Source organism: Erpetoichthys calabaricus, chromosome 6 (assembly GCF_900747795.2).
Source record: "Erpetoichthys calabaricus chromosome 6, fErpCal1.3, whole genome shotgun sequence".
Classification (NCBI taxonomy): Eukaryota; Metazoa; Chordata; class Cladistia; order Polypteriformes; family Polypteridae; genus Erpetoichthys; species Erpetoichthys calabaricus.
The window spans coordinates 90,083,526-90,104,194 of record NC_041399.2 but is presented as its reverse complement, the minus strand read 5'-3'; the positions used below and the strand labels follow the sequence as shown (position 1 = coordinate 90,104,194).

Here is a 20,669-nt window from a genome sequence, read left to right as displayed (position 1 = left end):
ACTTTTGTCTGTCTATAAAATATAGCTGTATTTACTTCTAAATTAAATTTTTTTTTTGATTTTATAAGGTTAACATTTCACTTTTTTTACAATGTCAGTCTAAACTGAGATCAGTTTTCTTGTGAGGTATCATTAACTTAATTAAATAAAAATTGGCTAATTAAATTAAATATTGTCTATTTTTTTTAAATATGAGCTTAGTATGAGTTCTATTTATAAACTTGTGACAGAATTGGGAAGAAGCATAGTGAAGTTTAAACATTTCATAAAATTAGAACATTAGAACAATCTAGACAAGAGCAGGCCATTCAGCCCAAAAAAGCTCGCCAGTCCTATCCACATAACTCTTCTAAAAAAACATCAAGTTTGGTTTTGAAAGTCCCTAAAGTCTTACTGTCTACCACACTGCTCTGTAGCTTATTCTAAATGTCTTAGGTTCTAACTGTGTCCCCGTTTTCTTGACAAACTCATTTTAAAATAACAGACTCAATCCACTGTACTAATCCCCTACATACTTTTAAACACTTCAATCATGGCACCTCTTAATCTTCTTTTACTTAAACTGAAAAGGCTCAGCTCTTTTAATCTTTCTTCATAATTCATTCCACTGTAGCCCTGGAATCAGTCTAGTTGCTCTTCTCTGGACTTTTTTTAGTGCTTCTATGTCTTTTCTTGTTGCTCAGAAACCAAACTGTACGCAGTACTCCAGATGAGGCCTCACCAGAGTATTATAAAGCTTGAGCATAACCTCCTTGGACTTGTACTCCACAGATCGTGCTATACAACCTAACATTCTGTTTGCCTTCTTAATGGCTTCTAAACACTGGAAGTTGGTAGCGTAGAGTCCACTATAACTCCTAAAACCTTCTCATAAGATGTACTCTTGATTTTCAGACTTCCTATTGTGTATTCAAACCTAACATTTTTACTTCCTATATGTAATACTTTACATTTACTGACATTAAATTTTATCGGCCACAAATCTGCCCAAACCTGTATGCTGTCCAAGTCCTTCTATAATGATTTAATGGCTTCCAAACTATCTGCCAATCCACCGATCTTGGTGTCATCTACAAACTTAACCAGCTTGTTACTTATATTCCTATCTAAATCATTTATATATACTTAAAAAAGCAGCGGCCCTAGGACTGACCTCTGTGGAACACCACTCTTAACATCAGCGAATTCTGATAAGGTTCCTCACACCATCATCCTCTGCTTCCTGTGTCTGAGCCAATTCTGCAGTTATCTACAAACATCACCTTGAACTCCCACTTCATATATGCTAAAGATCAGTGAACTTCATCATCTTTAAATGGAAAAATACAGCACCACCCACTCTTACTAAAGTAGTTGATCCCCCTGAATGAATTAATTGGGGAAGAATGACTTTGGTCTGAGAAATGTTAAGGAATCCAATGATTATCCTGACAGAACTAGCTGTGTTTCAGTGCTTACAGTAATAACCTGTCAGTATGGTGACAGGTTCTGCAATGATTCAGTGATAGTAGCTGCTCTAGGGGTGAGGCTAAACTCCAGAGAAAAAGCCACTTAATGTCTGCTGCTGGCAAGTGAGTGTGGTTTACTATAAAACTTTGATTTTTGGTCTGTGAAAACCAGACCAAAAGCCTGAAAGTGAAGTGCAATGCATTGTGGAAACAGCTTATCACTTCCTTAACACAATCCTTTTTATGAAGCAAGGTGGTGTTAAGATTAGATGTTAAGAGCAACAGAAGAAACCATTAATAAAGAAGAATACAGGAAAAGCATTGAGGAGAACCTGGTATAGTGTGGAAAAGCATCATACTAGACAAAAAATTGCTGAAGAATAAGAATCTTGTGCAAATAGTCAAAGCAATGTCTGAGTGGCCTTATACAGAATGTTGTTATGCCTGAAAGATTTAGGTCCAGACATGGTGAAAAGACTTGGAAAACTGCAATTCATTAACACTCAAAATTCATGGTAACTGGAATTTAGCAAATATTCATGCAAAAAGTGAAAATCCTCAATATCAAACTTATGCTATACAGCCCAAGAAGACTCAAAGGTGTTTTTCTTTTAATGGATTTTTAAAAAAAATCTGAAGCAAAACCTAAACAAAAAATAATTTTTCACATTACTGATACAATTATATAGCATGTTGAGTGAATTGTGACAAACTGGTGTCCCATTCACTCTGTGCTACCAAGCTATACTCTGGCTCTGCAAAACCTGAGATTATGTCAAATGGGTTGGAAAAAAAGTATGGATTGTTTGATATTGTGTGAAACGATGAAAGGATGACTTTGGTATAATAACACAATGATTTTGTTCACTTTCTGAAGTGAAATTGCTAAGAAATGAATGAAGCAGCTGCTTAAATATTTCGAGTATTGCCTTACTTCTTTAACCATTGGCAAGCAAACTAAGTACTATTAATGAAACATTATAAAGCATAAAAGCGTGAAATTACTTTAATTCATAAAAAATATTGGCTAATTTCTTTCTAAAATGTGTGAGGAGCACACTGTGCCGATAAGACGTTAATGTAGTGTTCCCACACTTTAAAAACTAAAGTTTTGGACTTTGGAGTAAACAGCAGGCCATTGTGTTAGTCTGCAAAATACTATTATTATTATTCCTTCTCCACTGAGATTGTGTCATCAAGAAGTGAGAGGATACGATACATATTTATAACATTTAACATTGCAAAATCACTAAACACAAAATATATAATTAAAAAAATATCAAATCAATATCCTAGACAGTTTTTCACCCTAGTTTGGGGATATTGCCATTTAAATATGAACAACAAAAAATTTAAACCATATATTTTAAATTGAAAATGTAAATTTTTATGTTAATTTTATATAGTAGACAGATGTATAAAGATCCTGCGGTGGGTTGGCACCCTGCCCAGGATTGGTTCCTGCCTTGTGCCCTGTGTTGGCTGGGATTGGCTCCAGCAGACCCCCGTGACCCTGTGTTCGGATTCAGCGGGTTGGAAAATGGATGGATGTATAAAGATCAACATCCTAAAAAGTATAATGCAAAGATTTCAGCAGAGTAAGTTTACACAGGCTACTGTAATTAAATATTTTGCAAGATGTTACAATCTTTACACATCTGTCCACACAATAACTGGGAAATTAATCATCTTTAGATTTGTTTGCTGAAATCAGGGAAAATTTGCAAAACAGTTCAAGCATTTGAATAGCAATATTAGGTAGGTCATTTCTATTGGCTTGTCTTTATTGTATATTGTATATAAGTAGAATCCAGAATGATGAAGTTGCTTTTGGTATTTGGCAGCCAAAGAAGCATGGGCTTCTGCACTGGTGTGGTTACTGAATTAATGGAGTACACAATCAGCTTTTCAGAATAGTTAGAGTTGTGAGCCAGACAGCTAGCTTTTTCTCCTTTTTGCCACCAAGAGATGTTTGTGTACAAGAAAGGAGGCAATAGTGGGACCATGACTGTTGTGAAAACTGTAACTCCCCTTCATTGTTGTTTTGCCGTGCTGCTGGTGCACACTGATGGCAACAACATTCTGTTCATGCGTATAGGCAAAACACAAAAAACACAAATTCCGATCTAGTCATTCTTATTCATGTTGCATGGCCAAAAAACAAATATGTATCTGATCTAGGACCACATATGAAAGTGTCTCTAATCTGATTTGAAAATTTCAGATTTCTTTTTCTACATAACCCCAGAAACATCAGGTTTGTGTCATATTAAGGATAAAAATTGGATTTGAATCCCTTCAGCCTGCTAATGTATGTGTAGTCATATGCTTATGCTGGCTGAAACACAAAACCACTGAAACTTTGTTGAGACCGACAGGAATTGTAATCTGTGGTTCACAAGTTCGTTTCTGGGCCTGCATGTTTTTTTGTCCCAACTTATTTCTTCTCTTACTTAGATTTCTACCTTAATTAGGAAAATTGAATATTTCCGTTTCTATGTTTTTTACATCTATCCAGAAATTGAAAACAGATTATGCTATATTTGTACTGAATGAGGCAGGAATGTATATATGTTAGATGGATAAGAATTCATTCTGTTTGGTTTTAATTTTTTAGGAGAAAATTTGAGGAACACTAGATTAAATAACAATTATATCTCAAATTGTTCAATGAAGGAGCATCTCTATAATAGCACAATGAGGAAAAGGCAATAATGTCCATAAGCATGTCCATAATTTACAAAATTTTCACATTGTTTTCAAGTGGAAGTCTATTGACCGCATGGACATTTAGCATCACCTTTAAATACTGAAATACTTGTTAGTTCACCATTTCTTGACTTCCAACTAAAATTCTGTTCTTACTTCATGAAGAGTCTCAATGTTTTTTGCCAGATCTTCATATGGCTGGAGAATCTAACAATAAAACACCACTTTTTATAAAAGAAATGACAATGGTGTGGTCCTATTGTGGATAGCATCAAGAACAGTTTGGATAAACCATTTTTTCAATCTATAGATTTTTTTTCTGTACCCACTTATTCATATCCAGGGTCAGGCTTGCCAGATAATATTGGGCACATGGCAGGAAGGGAATTCTTGAAGGGTTGCCAGTCCACTGCAGTGCAAAGTCACTTGCACAGAGTCAAATTAGTATAGAAAGGTAAACCTAAACACTCTCATCTTAATGGTGTAGGAAGAAAGTAGAGTATCTATTTAAAAACTGAAATAGACACAGAAGAATAATAATCACCATAAAGCCAAGACTCTAATTGTAAAATTGTAGAAGTTTTAATTTGGTTATTTCCTTGTAAATCCTTTAAAAACGATATGTAACACTACAGAATATGACATGGGAACAGTCTGAAGTGAAATATAAGTGATATTTTCAGAAAATTCATTCTTCCCTCATTCTGAAAAAATGGAAGAATGAACTCATGGCACAGATGTTATAAATAGTATGGATAGTTTATACTAATTGTGGACGCTGAAGTCAGAAAAACACCAATTTAAAATAAAAAATAATTTCTTTATTCTTGGTGAGAAGAGGTAGGCTGCAGACCCTATCATGTTCCAGTGCTATAAACCATCAGCCTGCTAGTAGGAAGCCGAGACTTCCTTTAATACTCAAGTTCGTTAAGAAGAAAAAAAGAAAAAACGCGGCAGTTCATTTTGAGGTCATACATAGATTGTTATAGCTTGTTGTCACACCCTGGATTGCAATATGTAGAAGCACACATTGCTTTTTACAGATAAAAAGTGGTCAGTATTTTCACAATTTTAAGAAATACACTTCTGCTAACTCACACGTAAATAAGACCTGTTATAGCAAGTTTTGTCCTAACGGTTATAGGGTGTATGCAACTCAGCGGTTTTAGACAATGCTCACTTCTTTATACTCTTGCACGCACGTTGCTCATAAAATACCAAGGGTTACATAAAGGTTAGTTCAGTACATTACATTAGTTATAAAGAAATTATATTCTTATAGCTTTAGTATCTGCATTAGATTACATTTGTTCAGTTAGCTTTAGCACATTCTTATTTAATACATGAGTGTCACGCTTCTTATAGTTCTATTAGCATCATACTTTTATTATTTGGAAAGACTGACGCACCTTAATTCTAAATATTTTTTCTCATAATCAAGAATGAATTACATTTCTATGTAAAGTATTAATGAATATTGTGACTCTTAAAAGAAGCCTTATTTCTATTTACTAAGAATTAATTAGACATGTTGCACAGGCAGATGACTAACCAAACACTTCACTTTTGCTTGTTAAATTTTATCAAGACCAAGTAAAGTTTTTGTTAACAAGTGACTAATATAGACGCACTATAAATACAGCAGTCCTTGCTACAAATCTTTACCACGACTCCTGTAGGGTCGGTTGCTTGATTCCACCAATCCAGGATTCTAGATCCACTCTTCCATCTGAAAGGCAATGCTCCTCACCACTCTGAAACTGGACTCCGTGCATTGATTGAATTTAGCAGCATTTGGTTAAAGTGTTACAATATAGTAGTGTGAACTGAAGAAAATGAAGTGAAAGCAATGGAATTTTTGCATCTCTAGTTCAAAACTTTGACAAGTAAAAAATGCACATGATCTTGCTGGGCCCATGAAAATCCTGCTAAGTACTACAGCAACCATAAATATTTTACCACAAATCCCCCAATTCCCAGTAAACAGCAATAAACATTGACATGTAACATTTAAAAACATCCAAAAGATGGCATTTTTAAGCCTTTCTAGCCAAATCCAGCTGCTTTTCCATGCACTTTTATGATCATGTAAAAGTCAATTTCACTTTTTTTAACAAATTTTATAAGAAACATCTCTGGATTTAAGCACAGAGTCTAACAATAAGTACTGTGTGCAGAAATTTTTATTTTTAACAGTATAAAACTGTAAATCATGCACAAATTTCAAACATTCTTATTTACTTTGTCAAACTGTTCCAAAATATTTTCAGGGCAATCAGTTTGTTTGTAAAATTCAATTGTGATAAGATCCTGGCATGAGAAAGTGGTTCATGTTGGTGAGACATGCACATAGCAGTTTCATTGTTCTCTCTACTTGTGATGATAAACTTGAACATGAAAATGAAAACACATTAACTGTCCCACTTTAATTTCTGCTTTTATAACCTTACTGAACTGAAATTATTGTAAAAGAATGCTTAATTTCCTTTTCTATTGCACCCTTTGTTTATCATATAGAAATTCTGAAAACTGCTTCATTGAAATGCACTATATTTAGTGAGATGTCTAAGTCATAAATATGTCTAATTAGCAATCATAATAGGATAGAGTCTAATAATAATTTATAGCATAGAATTGTCCTAGCACCTTAATACATTTCAAGGGCACAGAGTCTGGATCCTACCTTGTCTGCTTTGGGTGCAAGGAAGGAAGAAAACAAACCAAGGCAGGACTCCAGCTCATTTCATTGCAGACACGGGAACATCTACAAGGTGAATTATGAATGATATATTATTTACCCTCTGCAACTCCAGGCACCTCACTGCCAGATTAAGAGAAACTGAGCTCTGAGAATTTTGCAACGGACTCAACTTCGGCGGTGGAGGGGATGGGATAACAAACTGCTTGCTGCTTGTGCTGATTGACACATTTGCAATACAAAAGACACTGATGGAGACGTCCAAAGGAATTTAAGGTGGCACGGGATTACAAGTTTTTTGTTAGGCTTCAAGGATTCTAGTGTTAAGGAAGTGGTCACCAAATTCATTGGTAGCAATAAAGACCCAGAATTGGAGGCCATTGTTGAAAATATATTGGCAAAATTAGAAGAAACTGGATGAGCTGGACAATGAGGACACCAAACAAAACAAGAGAGATGGTGTAAAGTGTAAACTGTGCTTTTGTTAACAAAAAAAATCAAAACAAAATCCCAAACAAAGTGCAGTACAAAGTGTTCATAAATTAATAATCCATAAAAAAGGTAAAAAATACCAAACAGTTAAAACAAGGCTAAAACAACATTAAAATCCTATAGCAGACATTTGGGGTCACACCAGCCAAGCACAGCTCCTTCCAATCTCTCCAGCTCACTCAAGGCATGCTCAGCGGGAGAGACATCAGCTGCCGCGGTCCTCACACTACTGACCCCCGTCTTGGCTGCCTCCGCCAGTGTCTGTCAGACCACTCGGGGTCGGTTGTCCTCCCGTCTTCCTTCTCACACTTGTAGTCATTCCCTGGATCCCTAGGGCAGACTCCTCCATGATCGTACCCACTCTTCTATAAAATCAGTGGGAGCAATCCTGTCCCTTGAGCTCCAATCCTTCGCTCCATCCGGGACCCCTGACCGCGCTGACCTATCTTTTTCAGCTGGCTGGCTGGTTCATCCTGTTTCTTTCACTCCAATGCCTCGCTCTTGCTCGCCAAACTTATTTTCCTTTCTTTTTCATCTCCCTCCTCTCTGTGCCGCCCCGTTCTTATATGGCTCTGTGGGTGCAGCGCCTCAATCATGCTCCGCAGGAAGCCGATTAAGCAATTGAGAATGATTGCACCCTCACATGCAATTGTGACTCGCCCCAATTCCTCCATCATCTCCCCGTGGCTGTATGATCGCACCCACGGAGACTGACATGGCAAAATGGATTATTTAAAGAGCCTCAATTCTTTCATAGCCACACACCAGCTACATCACACTTGGGTGTGGTGAGCGAAGAGCAAGGTGACCGGTTCCATCAGGATATCAAAGAAATGGAAAGGAGGTACCAGGGGCAGTGGAACATTAGCATGATTGCTGACTATTGCTGGGGGCTGCAGCAAGAAGCTGTGGACGAAAATCATAAAAGGAGAAGCCTCAAGAGAATTTTTGAAGGACAGTGAAACGCCATAGAGTGCATGTGTAGAAACCTATTTTTTAATACTGTTTTATCCTATTTTTCAATTTTTACTGGTTTTATTTTAGATGTTTGTCTTGAAAATAATTTACAACTGAGATTACTAATACAATTTGAAAGGAATAAGTCATGTGAATGAAGACCGAATAAATTCTTACCGGTGATTGGAGCAGTTTTTTCTAGATTTTTTTCCTTGCGTTTTGTGGGAAAACCTTATATGATGGGAAAAAATGGGTGTCATTTTTTAATTCAGCACCTCAAAAAACATAAGGAACAGTTGAAATATTTATGACAACTTCAAGTCATTGATTTTTGCATCAGAATCAGAATCACTTTATTGTTAGCATGTGAAACATACCAGAATTGACTTTGGTTATGTGCAAAACATGGAATACAAGACAATGCCAACTCAAGACAACACAATTTCAACCCATAATTAACCTGACACTGTGCAAACAACTATACAAATACAAGTTTCTTGAACAAAAACATCTACAAACTTCAATAGTACCATCAAATAAATAGAAAAACTATACAAAATAATATAGATACCAAATAATAATTCATTTCATTATAATTCATTACATTTATATAGCACTTTTCTCAGTACTCAAAGCGAACCCACAATCTTCCACAATCTCCTTACTGCAAAGCAGCAGCACTACCACTGCGCCACCTGTGAGGACAATAGTACCAGTTGAGCAGGTAAGAAGTATTTACAAATAGACAAATAATACAGTTACCAGTTACATGCTGTAAAAACAGTTAGGAGTAACCCTATGTAAGTTTATTTAAGATTTGAATACTTTGAGGAAAAAAAGCTGCGGAGATGGTGTGTAGTTTGGGTCGCGATAGACTGGTACCTCCACTGTGATGGCAATTTAATGTACAGATGGCTGCTGGGGTGGATGAAGTCAGATGCAATCTTTCCTGCTCTCTTTTTTGCTCTGGAGATGAACAGATCTTTAATGCCAGGAAACAACAGCCAATGGTTTTCTCTGCTTAACAAATCACCCGCTGCCACCAACTGTTAGAATAGGAGGAGGCAGAAGGAAACCAAACGGTGATGGAGGTGGTCACAATACTCTCAATGATGGCTGAGTAAAAAATGAACAGTATATCCATTCATAAGCCAAGCCAAAGGAAGAATAATCTCTGCCTGGCTTTCTTGAAGATGGAGGTGATGTGCTTATCCCCTTTTAATGTATTAGTGAAAGTAGTCCCCAAGAATTTAAAAGACTGAACCACAGATGTAGTCTGGCCATTAATTTGCAAAGGTGAACAGTTAGTGACTTTGTAATTATTCTAAATATTTTATTATAAGGGTGGCACAGTGGGTAGCGCTGCTGCCTCGCAGTTAGGAGACCTGGGTTCGCTTCCCGTGGAGTTTGCATGTTCTCCCCGTGTCTGCGTGGGTTTCCTCCCACAGTCCAAAGACATGCAGGTTAGGTGCATTGGTGATTTTAAATTGTCGTAGGTGTGTGTGCCCTGTAGTGGGCTGGCACCCTGCGTAGGGTTTGTTTCCTGCCTTGCGCCCTGTGTTGGCTGGGATTGGCTCCAGCAGATCCCTATGTCCCTGTAGTTAGGATATAGCGGGTTGGATGTATGGATGGATTTTATTATAAAAAAAACTTATTGACTGAGCTGGTATGTGTCTCCTAACAATAAGTAGTAGTATATAGTAATATATTTTTAATCAGGTTAATCAATTTAAAGTCAAATAAATGACTTAGCAGTAAATGTCATGTAATGTATAACGTAATTGGATACTATATGTATAAAATGTACACATAAGATAATACAGGAAACAGTAAGCTAGTAAGCTCAGAAGGACTGTCCGTCAGTGCACATACTGTTAGGAAGTGAGAGGTCTGTCAGTGGAAGCTAAAACACCACTATCTTGTTTAGTTTTATCACCTGCCATTCTTTATTTTGCTTTCTCTTTCATTTCATTTAAAGTTAGTCAACTCTAAATTTAAGTTGTCTCGTAGAACGATTGTCATGCCATGCCATGAAAGGCTGCCTTGTCCAGCTTTTTTCTATTTTTATTGCACATCTCTAGACTCAACTCCATCCTATACTAAAGATTCAGGTAAATTTTATTAGTCAAAATAAAATTTCAGTATACATATGGGGATAATATGTGATACACTTTATGATTTAATGTAACAAAAAATGCTATTCTCTTTATAAAAACAATAACATTAAGTATATATAGGTGGGGAATCAATGGGAAATAGAAAAGTACTTTTTCTGTCATTCGTTAATCCATCAATTTTTAAACCTGTTTAATCCAGTTCAGGGTCACATATTCAGAACCACATTACTACTATCTCTGGACGGTGCAGCAGTCTACATCTGGCCACACTCACACACACTCACCCACAGTCACATAGAAAATTAACATGCATGTTTTTGGAAGATACATTGTCCAGTGACACTGTGTGTGTGTGTTTGTGTTTGAATTGTCCTATAATTCACTGGGACCCTATTAATTGATTTTGATTATACCAGGGTAGCTCCAATCCCTATAATTTTTTGATAATCCTTTGGATTACCTGGGTTTACAAATGCTATGTATTAATCAAGCAGTTTGAAATTATTACCAAATCCTTCACTGACAAAAACCAAAAGAGTTAAACATTCATGACTGTAAGAAGCTAAAAATATAATTGTAGACAAACTGAATTTATCAACTATCAAGTGTTTAGCAACTTCCTCAGAAAGTTTAAGAATGTGATTTTATAACTAGCTATTATGATTTAGGAACGTTACAGAAGGAAAGTCATATGAAGCTGAAGCTGTTAACAAGCCAAAGTTAAAAGGTCATGCATCATGATAAAAAAAGCTAAAGCTGTAAACAATCCTAGATTAAAAAGCAGAAAACTCTAATCAGAACATGGCTCAAAAGCTAAAATGCAACTTAACAACTTTTCAGTGTTATTATACAAGAGAGCATTATTTCTGGAAATAACATTTTCCAAATACTAGTGTTATAATGAAGTCCATGGTCATTTTTTTAGTACTGTGGGGATATAGAGCATAAGTTTCTTTTTTTCTATATACCTGAAGTAGAGGTTTTTGCTTTAAATGCCTAATATTTGATCTTGGTTGTGTACCTGTATAACTTTTGTCTCACAAACCTTTATTCATATTGCTTCAAAACAAACTTTATTGCAAAGTAATCTGTTATCATGTCATAACAAAGGCTTGAGGGAATCTTAGCATTGAATGCTTAATTAGAAGTACAAATTATTCCTAAAGCCAGGAGATGGAGGTGAAACATTTCTCCAAAGCAAGAAAATATCTTCTCAACCTGACCACTGTAAGATCACAGAAGGGGGATTATGCTTGGTCATTTTTTCTTCAGAATGCCAATCAAGAAATATCCTGAAATGTGAATAGTTAAAACCTGAAGGCATTTTATGTAATATGCTGAGACACTGAGAGTTTTCACAATGTTCATTATTGACTGTCTTTGTTGCAACTGATATCCACTTCCTGGATTGGAATGCGGGGGTGACGGGAATCCTTTTATGTTCAATCAACGGGAATGGAGGAGTCTTAAGTGACCCAGAAGTGATCTCAGGGCTATTGTTATAGGTTATTTTTAAGCCTGAAAAGGGAAACAAAAACTGCATTAATACCGTTCCCCCCAATGCACCTTAGAATTAAACACTGCAAGAGACTGACTATCCTAAAGAGGCTGACAATATATATAGACAAATACTGAAAATATTGCTTTTGATCTTACATTGTTTGAAAATATAAATTTAAATTTTATTAGTATGTACAGTATGTAATAGATGAAATCAATTTGTACTGAGATTATTATGAAAAAACATACCATGTCAGAAGCTTTTTAAAACAGGTGAAAGACAAGCTGACTGCATAGTTAGGTGCAATGTCTTGAATAATGCAGTAAGTGTTCAAGTATTGAATTTGAAATAGAATTGCAATAACTAAAGACATTATGAAAAATAAGCTGTTCATCTTGTGTACTATATTATCAAAAAAGTAATTTATGCAAGATTACCTGCACTTCTCTCACCTTCAACTTAGTACAGTTAAAAATAATTTATAGGAATTTGCAGTACTTAGACCTAATTTTATTTGTGATGATTTGTTGGTTAAAAAAACAGTCAAAAATAAATCAATTTATTCTATTTACTGTAATATTAGTAAAAGAAAAAATATTAATGAGCCTGCAGTATTAGATAAGAATTACTAAATTCAGCAAATTAGTTCAAAAAAGGTAGAATTAAATTATTATCTGATATTATTAACTTAAAAAATTAATTAAACACGATACTACTTGAGATGTGATGGGCCAGTCAGCTCCAAGCTACCTGGATGGCTTCCAGGAGCATCTTGAACACAGAACCATCAGTAGTCATGAACTGAGATGAGCCACGCATATGAGGACACGCACACTCAGCAAGGTGTTGGTGTAAAAGTTCCAAGTGCTTTTATTAAAATCCACAAGCAAACAGTGTCTCATAGTATAGCAAAACAATCTATACAATAGTACATGAGTTATAATCCAGCTATAAAACGAGAACAAAACAACATTCATCGAGTCCTTAATCTTTAGCTTGCTTCCCAAACTTAACCCTGCGCAACACCCTCTCTGTTTCCCCAGCTCACCCATAGCTCAGTCATCTGGCAGGGACTCCAGCAACTGCAGGGACTCCAGCAGCTCCATACTGACGCCCATCTTGGCTACCTCCATTGACGTCTGCCAGACCACTCAGGGTCGGTTGTCCTCCTGTCTTCCTTTTTGCAAACCTGACATCCCTTGGATCCCTGAAGAGGACTCCCACACCATCAAACCCACTCCTCTGCAAAATAAGCAGGGACGATCTGCCCCTAAAACGCCAATTCTTTGTTCTTCCCCAGGGCTAACAATTGCTCTAATACCCCCCACCCCTGCTCCCTCAATGTCTTCTCAGCTGATTCCATTCTTTTTCTTAATCTTCCCTTCTCCTGTGCAGGCTCCCTTGTATCCTGCCCGATTGGGTGCTGCTGTGGTCCTCCACCTACTCTGAGGTGTAAATGACTGATCCACTCACATTTGCATGTGCATGCATGATCAGGTAAACACCCCAATTAACCCTGGAGTAGCAGCGGCACATGCACCCATTCGGTGTCTGCTTACTCTGGGATCCAATTATTTATTAAAATTACACGTTGCCACAGATATCCTATCACAAGAGAATAATGTGCAAGTATTTCCTCATTAACACCTTCATGTGCGTGGGGTACACAGCATAAACATATGTCACATAGCGTGTCCTTGCAGCCATGCATAATCAGTCATATGTCAAAAATTGAATTATAAGCTTTACATGTCAATAACAAACCTGGTGTTCTCATTGTAAATCCGTCTCATTACTATAGTATATCTCTGTCATCTCAAAAGACAGTGCATTTTTAGTAATAAAATACATTGCATTTGTCATTCCAACAGATGGTGCATCACAAACATTAGATAGATAGATAGATAGATAGATAGATAGATAGATAGATAGATAGATAGATAGATAGATAGATAGATAGATAGATAGATAGATACTTTATTTATACCCAAGGGGAAATTCACATACTCCAGCAGCATCATACTGTTAAAAACAATATTAATTAAAAAGTGATAAAAACACAGTGCAAGTTAAAAAGTGCAAGGTGGAGAGTGTGAGGCAGGTATTAACAGTTAATTACATTGTATAATGTTACCGTTTATCCCCATAACCCCCCACGCCCCCCCGGAATTGAATGAATATTGAATAATTTTAACATTTACCCCCCCCCCCCTAAGGTGGAATTGAAGAGTCGCATAGTGTCGGGTAGGAACGATCTCAGTCTGTCAGTGGAGCAGGACATTGACAGCAGTCTGTCGCTGAAGCTGCTCCTCTGTCTGGAGATGATACTGTTCAGTGGATGCAGTGGACTCTCCATGATTGACAGGAGCCTGCACCATGCCTGTTGCTCCACCACAGATGTCAAACTCTGTGCCTACAATAGAGCCTGCCTTCCTCACCAGTTTGTCCACGCATGAGGCGTCCCTCTTCTTTATGCTGACTCCCCAGCACACCACCGTGTAGAACAGGGTGCTTGCCACAACCATCTGATAGAGCATCTGCAGCATCTTATTGCAGATGTTGAAGGATGCCAGCCTTCTAAGTTAGTATAGTCGGCTCTGTCCTCTCTTGCACAGAGCATCAGTATTGGCAGTCTAGTCCAGTTTATCATCCAGCTGCACTCCCAGGTATTTATAGGTCTGTACCCTCTGCACACAGTCACCTCTGATAATCACGAGGTCCGTGAGGAGCCTGAGCCTCCTAAAATCCACCACCAACTCCTTGGTTTTGTTGGTGTTCAGGTGTAGGTGGTTTGAGTCGCACTATTTAAAAAAGTCCTTGATTAGGTTCCTATACTTCTCCTCCTGCCCACTCCTGATGGAGCCCATGATAGCAGTGTCATCAGTGAACTTTTGCACGTGGCAGGACTCCGAGTTGTATTGGAAGTCCAATTTATATAGGCTGAACAGGACCGGAGAAAGTACAGTCCCCTGCGGTGCTCCTGTGCTGCTGACCACAATGTCAGACCTGCAGTTCCCAAGAGGTCTGTCTGTAAGATAGTTCACGATCCATCCCACCAGGTATGAATCTACTCCCATCTCTGTCAGCTTGTCCCAAAAGGAGCAGAGGTTGGATGGTGTTGAAGGTGCTAGAGAAGTCCAGAAACATAATTCTTACTGCACCACTGCTTCTGTCCAAGTGGGAGAGGGATCGGTGTATCATATGGATGATAGCATCCTCTGCTCCCACCTTCTCCTGGTATGCGAACTGCAGAGGGTCGAGGGTGTGGAGAACCTGTGGCCTCAAGTGGTGAAGCAGCAGCTGCTCCATGGTCTTCATCACATGTGAGGTCAGGGCGACATTCAGCTCACTAGGACGTGATACCTTTGGGACTGGGATGATGCAAGATGTTTTCCAAAGCCTCGGGACTCTCCCCTGTTTCAGGCTCAGGTTGAAGATGTGCTGTAGAGGACTCCCCAGCTCCAACACACAGGCCTTCAACAGTTGTGGCGATACTCCATCTGGACCCACTGCTTTGCTGGCACGAAGTCTCCTCAGCTCTCTGCTTACCTGGGCTGCTGTAATTGTGGGTGGGGGAAAACTCTCTCCTATGCTGGTATCAGCAGAAGGATGGGTGGAGGATGCAGTACTCTGAGGTGAGGGGGAGAGTGGGTTAGAGTAGTCAAACCTGCTAAAACAGTTGTTCATCAGGTTTGCTTTCTACCTGTCTCACTCGATGGAGGTACACCACTTCAAGCTGCAACTAGTGATGATCCCACATTTCCTTCATGCTGTTATTCACCAATTTTAGCTCCAGTTTTCTCCTGTACTGTTCCTTCACCGCCCTGAGCTGGACTCAGAGTTCCTTCTGCACATGCTTGAGCTCATGCTGATCACCGCCTTTAAAAGCCCTTTTCTTCTGGTTCAAAAGGCCCTTGATGTCACATGTAATCCATGGCTTGTTGTTAGCATAGCAGCATACTGTTCTTACTGGAACTACAATGTCCATACAGAAGTTGATGTAGTCAGTAGTGCAGTCAACAACCTCCTCAATTTTCTCACTCTGTGACCTCTCAGAGCCTGCTTTGCCTCTGGGGACCACTTCCTGAATGAACGTAACATTAACACTGCTTTTATGAGTCCCATACCAAATGGCACCTAACAGAGACATATTCAGCGCATGGTGCACTGCAAAAGTTAACGCTGAGGTCTATTTTGACTACTTAGATTTCAACTCGTATTAGATGGGTAGCACAGCTAATAAGTACAATAATACCACTCAACAATTTTGTTAACTAAACAGTTTTTAACTTTTTTTGAATAACAATTGCCCCCCCCCCCCCAAACACAAAATGATCAGCACAACTCACTCAAACAACCAAATGGTCCACAATGATGCCATGTGAATTCCAACCCTGTCACAAACACACAGCACATCAGATTTTTAAGCAAATGGGCTACTGAAGAAGATCACTCTAGGTTCTAGTCCTGTAAATTAAGAAGATAAGGCTTAAGTGGGCATGCTACTAAATCTGGATGATTTAAGATTGAAAAATGTCACCTTGTCTGACAAAATCATTTTGTTATGTGACATGCATATTTTAGCATTCAGAATTTGGTGTAAACAACATGCATTAAGGGAGGCATCTGCTTTTTGTGAATAGTACAAAGCTGGTGGTGGATTCCACTGGTATACTGTACAATGAAAAAATGTTTTGATTATTTTATGTGATTTTTGTATATTTTGGGTGCTGAATTCAAAAATAAAAACAATATTTCATCTATAATTAAATATCAATAATGTATTTATCAATAATTTGATTGATTGTAATATTTTCTAATATTAAAATCTATGTTTAAAGCAAAAAAGTTATTTTATTTGATAACAAGGGTCAGAATATTTAGTAAGAATATTTAGTAACAGAGCTAAGCCTTCCCAAAAAATGCAGCAGAGCTCTTGGAGTCTTGATTAAAATTTTTAAAACTTATTACATCCTACACAACTTTCTCTTGGTACCAAATAGAGAAAAACAGTTTGCAGCATATTTCAGGAAAGATGGATCTTTGATTTATTGCACTGACGTAAGTGGCCTTGTGCAGAAACTTGGCAGAGATTATAATACAGAAGAAGAATGGAGACTATTTATAGACTCATTTTAAAGCAGCCTAAAAGGAGCACTTCTTCATAATGGAAATAAATACGCATCAATACCCATAGCTTTGAAAAGAAACTTACAAAAAGTTGAAATCTTCTTGAGAAAATGAATTTCAATAAGCACTGTTTGTTCACATGTTGAGACCTGAAAGTTCTATGTAACTTACTGGGTCAGCAGACAGGACATAGAAAGTTCCCATGTTTTTTCTGTGAGTTGGACTGCAGAGCCAAGAATTTGCTTTGGGTTGAGAAGAAATGGCCAGGTAGACAGAAAGCTACAACTTGGTCCCAGAATCTTCATCAGACTTAGCTTGGTGGATCTTCATAAAGTGCTGCTACCACTGCTTCATTAATTTTGTTTCAAGGAAGCAGTTTTTCTAAGCCCTATCAAAAGATGAAGCCTGTTTTATGTAATTGTGACAAAAGTTTCGGAGTTTGTCTGAGGCTAAATTGAAAGAAGACATTTTTGCCAAACCAGATATTAGAAAACTGATTTCTGACGGAGAACCTGTTGCTGCGATGAACGGCCTGGAACAAAATCATTGGGTATCATTCAAAGAAGTAATTTCTACATTTTGTGTTATATAGTCAATATTAAGGAACAAGTTTGCAACATGCGTCTCAAAGTTCAATGGTTGAATTCACATTTGGAATTTTATCCTAAAATCTTGGAACGGTGAGTGGAGAACAGGATGAAAGATTCTATGTGGATATCAAGTACATGGAAGGAATGTACCAGGGGTGTTGGGATGCTGGTTTGATTGTGGACTGCAGCTGGATGATTCATAGGGAATACACCAGAAAAAATGCACAAAGAACAGGCCACCAAGCTAAGTTTTGGATAAAAAAAAAAACTAAGAAGAGTCATAAACTATTAATCAATTAATATGCATTCTTATTTTCATTACATTTATGTTTAAAAACGTTAGTTTGACAAAATATTTACATGGTAAATCGATAAAGAGGACTATTATATTCATGAATAAACTGTTGGATTTGTTCAATTTTAATTCAGTTTTGTACTTACCCCAATGTATTTCCCCAACGAAAAGCTGCCCCACATTAGAGGCAGCCCCATTGTATAAGCCGCAGAAAATGCTCACTGATGTTTTAAAACTCTAAGATAAGCCACCCCATGTTATTAGCCGCGGCATTACTGAATTTATCTGAAGTAAAAGCATCTAATTTGGCACACCCCTGTAGGCTTTTGCAACTCTATAGTGACATTATAGTTGAGCGTGAACAATTAAATTAATTAAAATTTTGCACTTACCAATATCATGCTGCAATGCAAGTCCTACGCTGTAGAATTTAAGCTCCAAGTCGTTGCTGTCGCAAAAGAAAACGGCAATCGTGCAGCTGGACGCCTCTTTGAAGTAGATAAAAAACAAGTGAGAAATTGACAGAAAGATGAGGAAGCTTTGCACGTGCTTCCGCCACGTAGGCATGCAAGGCATACAAGAGAAGCAAAATGGCCAAACTTGGAGAAGCAACTTAAAGAATGGATTCTCGCGCATCGTCAGAATAATCGAATAGTTTCAATAATAGCCATCAAAATGAAGGAACGAAGAATGGCGACTGAAATGGCAATTGACTCAAAGGAGGTCATAATTGTGTTTCTCACTTCATGAAACGAAATGGTCTGTCTATCCGAGCCAGAATGACTGTGGGACAGAGATTGCCAGATGACTGGGAGAAGAAACTTGACAGTTTTAGAGAGTTCGTCGGCAAGACACACTAAAACTAACACCGGAAGACGTCATCAGCATAGACGAGGTCCCGATGCAGATGGACATTCCTTCAACACGCACTGTCAATAAGGCTGGTAAAAAGACCGTATCAGTAACTACCACAGGTCACGAGCGGAAAAGTTTTATGGTTGTTCTAGCTTGCACGGCAAGCGGCAAAAAGCTGAGGCCATTCGTGATTTTTAAGAGGGTGACAATGCCACAGGAAAAACTACCCAAGGGTATTGGGGTGTCAGTGAACAAGAAGGGCTGGATGAATGAAGATGTTATGGTGGAATGGTGGACAAATGCTACAAAAGGCGGCCTGGAGCTGGATTTTTTAAAAAGAAGAAGTCCTTGCTAATTTTCGACTCTATGGCAGCTCATCTGATGGATAGTGTTCAGAAGGCAGTGAACAAGGTTGGTGGTCACGTCACTGGTGACTGGTGGACTTACATGCAAACTGCAGCCATTTGATATTGCTGTCAATCATGCATTTAAGTGCCTTGTGAGGATTGAGTAGGAAAAATGGATGACGGATGGTGAGCATACATTCAGTCCGTCTGGCTGGCAGTGACGTGCGACGTACAGTCAAGCATGCAAATGGGTTATTTCAGCGTGGAACAACGTGAAACCAGAAAGCATACAGAACAGTTTTCGCAAAGCCAGAATCCTTCCTCCACCTACAAGCTTAACAGCAGCACAAGCAAAGTCTGCAATATCTGAGAGCGATACCGGTAACGAAAGCGTGTCTGACATCAGCGACAGCAAAGCAGCACAGGTTGCAATCTGATTTTGAAGGATTTGAAAAAAGGTAAGCCTAATAATTATTGCCTTTCAGTGTCACTAATTTTATTTTGAAGAATTTATGTGTAGACAGATGATTGACATTGCTGTACTGCAGTACCCCCACCCTCCAGTCGTTCAAACGAAAATTAAAAACTCATCTTTTCCCTGCCAACAATAAACTTGTGTTCCTTTTATTTCTGTTAAGTTTAGCTTTTTTTCTTAGCTTGTATTATATACTAGGATGTAATGTAGCAAAGGCCTGAAAAAGTTCAATTTTTACATTGCAGCAACGAACCTGAAAAAGACAAATGTGAAGAAGAGGCTAGATGCAGCAGCGCCAAGTGATCACTGAACCAATAATGGCATCATTCTTAATTGACATAATTTTTTTGTCTACTGAACAATTCATAATTCTTATGCTTTTCAAACTGTGGACTTACTCATTTTAACTATCTATGAACATTATCACTTTCTATGATTTTTTCAAGTAAACAGTACATTTAAATTCAATGAATCATTTGGGTATGTCGTCTTTTTGTGCACTGAATTATACTTTTAGATAGGCCGCCGCATTTAAGCAAGCCGCACCCAGTACGCAGTTTGTAAAATTAATGTATAAGCTGCAGCCTTTTGTTGGGGAAATACGGTAATTGCGACGTGATTGAAACCGTAGTGTTTTATATATATATATATATATATTTATTTATATTCATGGCATTCGTAGTCTGAATCACAATCTGATTGTATGGGTGGTTACCTACCAGGTAACACTTGTGATTGGTCAGCAAGTTGGCTAACATCCACCACGGTGCCCTCTCTCAGTTGCAAGAAGCAGATCATAGAATAGTTGAAATAGTTTTACTGTCAAATAATGCAAAGAGTACGCGACACGTGTTTCACCCTAATTCTGGGCTCATCAGGCGTACACACTCACTGCATCCCCTCTCGGGAATCAAACCTCGACGCCAGAGGTGACGCCTCTAACGCTGCACTATGGCGTGTGGTTCGTTCATTTGACAGCGTGTAGATCGGGGTAATTACATTCATGGCATTCGTAGTCTACATGCTGTCAAATATACGCCTGATGAGCCCAGAAT

The 20,669-nt window shown here is 38.0% G+C and overlaps 1 long non-coding RNA gene across 1 annotated transcript in view; it reads right to left on the bottom strand.

Annotated features, from left to right (window-relative positions):
• The window catches only part of LOC127528386 (uncharacterized), a 979,244-nt gene extending 963,989 nt beyond the window's left edge, over window positions 1–15,255 (bottom strand). Inside the window, exon 1 of the long non-coding RNA XR_007935270.1 lies at window positions 15,196–15,255. This is a non-coding gene — a long non-coding RNA (uncharacterized LOC127528386). The remainder of the gene's footprint in view (window positions 1–15,195) is intronic.
• Window positions 15,256–20,669: the final 5,414 nt, after the last annotated feature.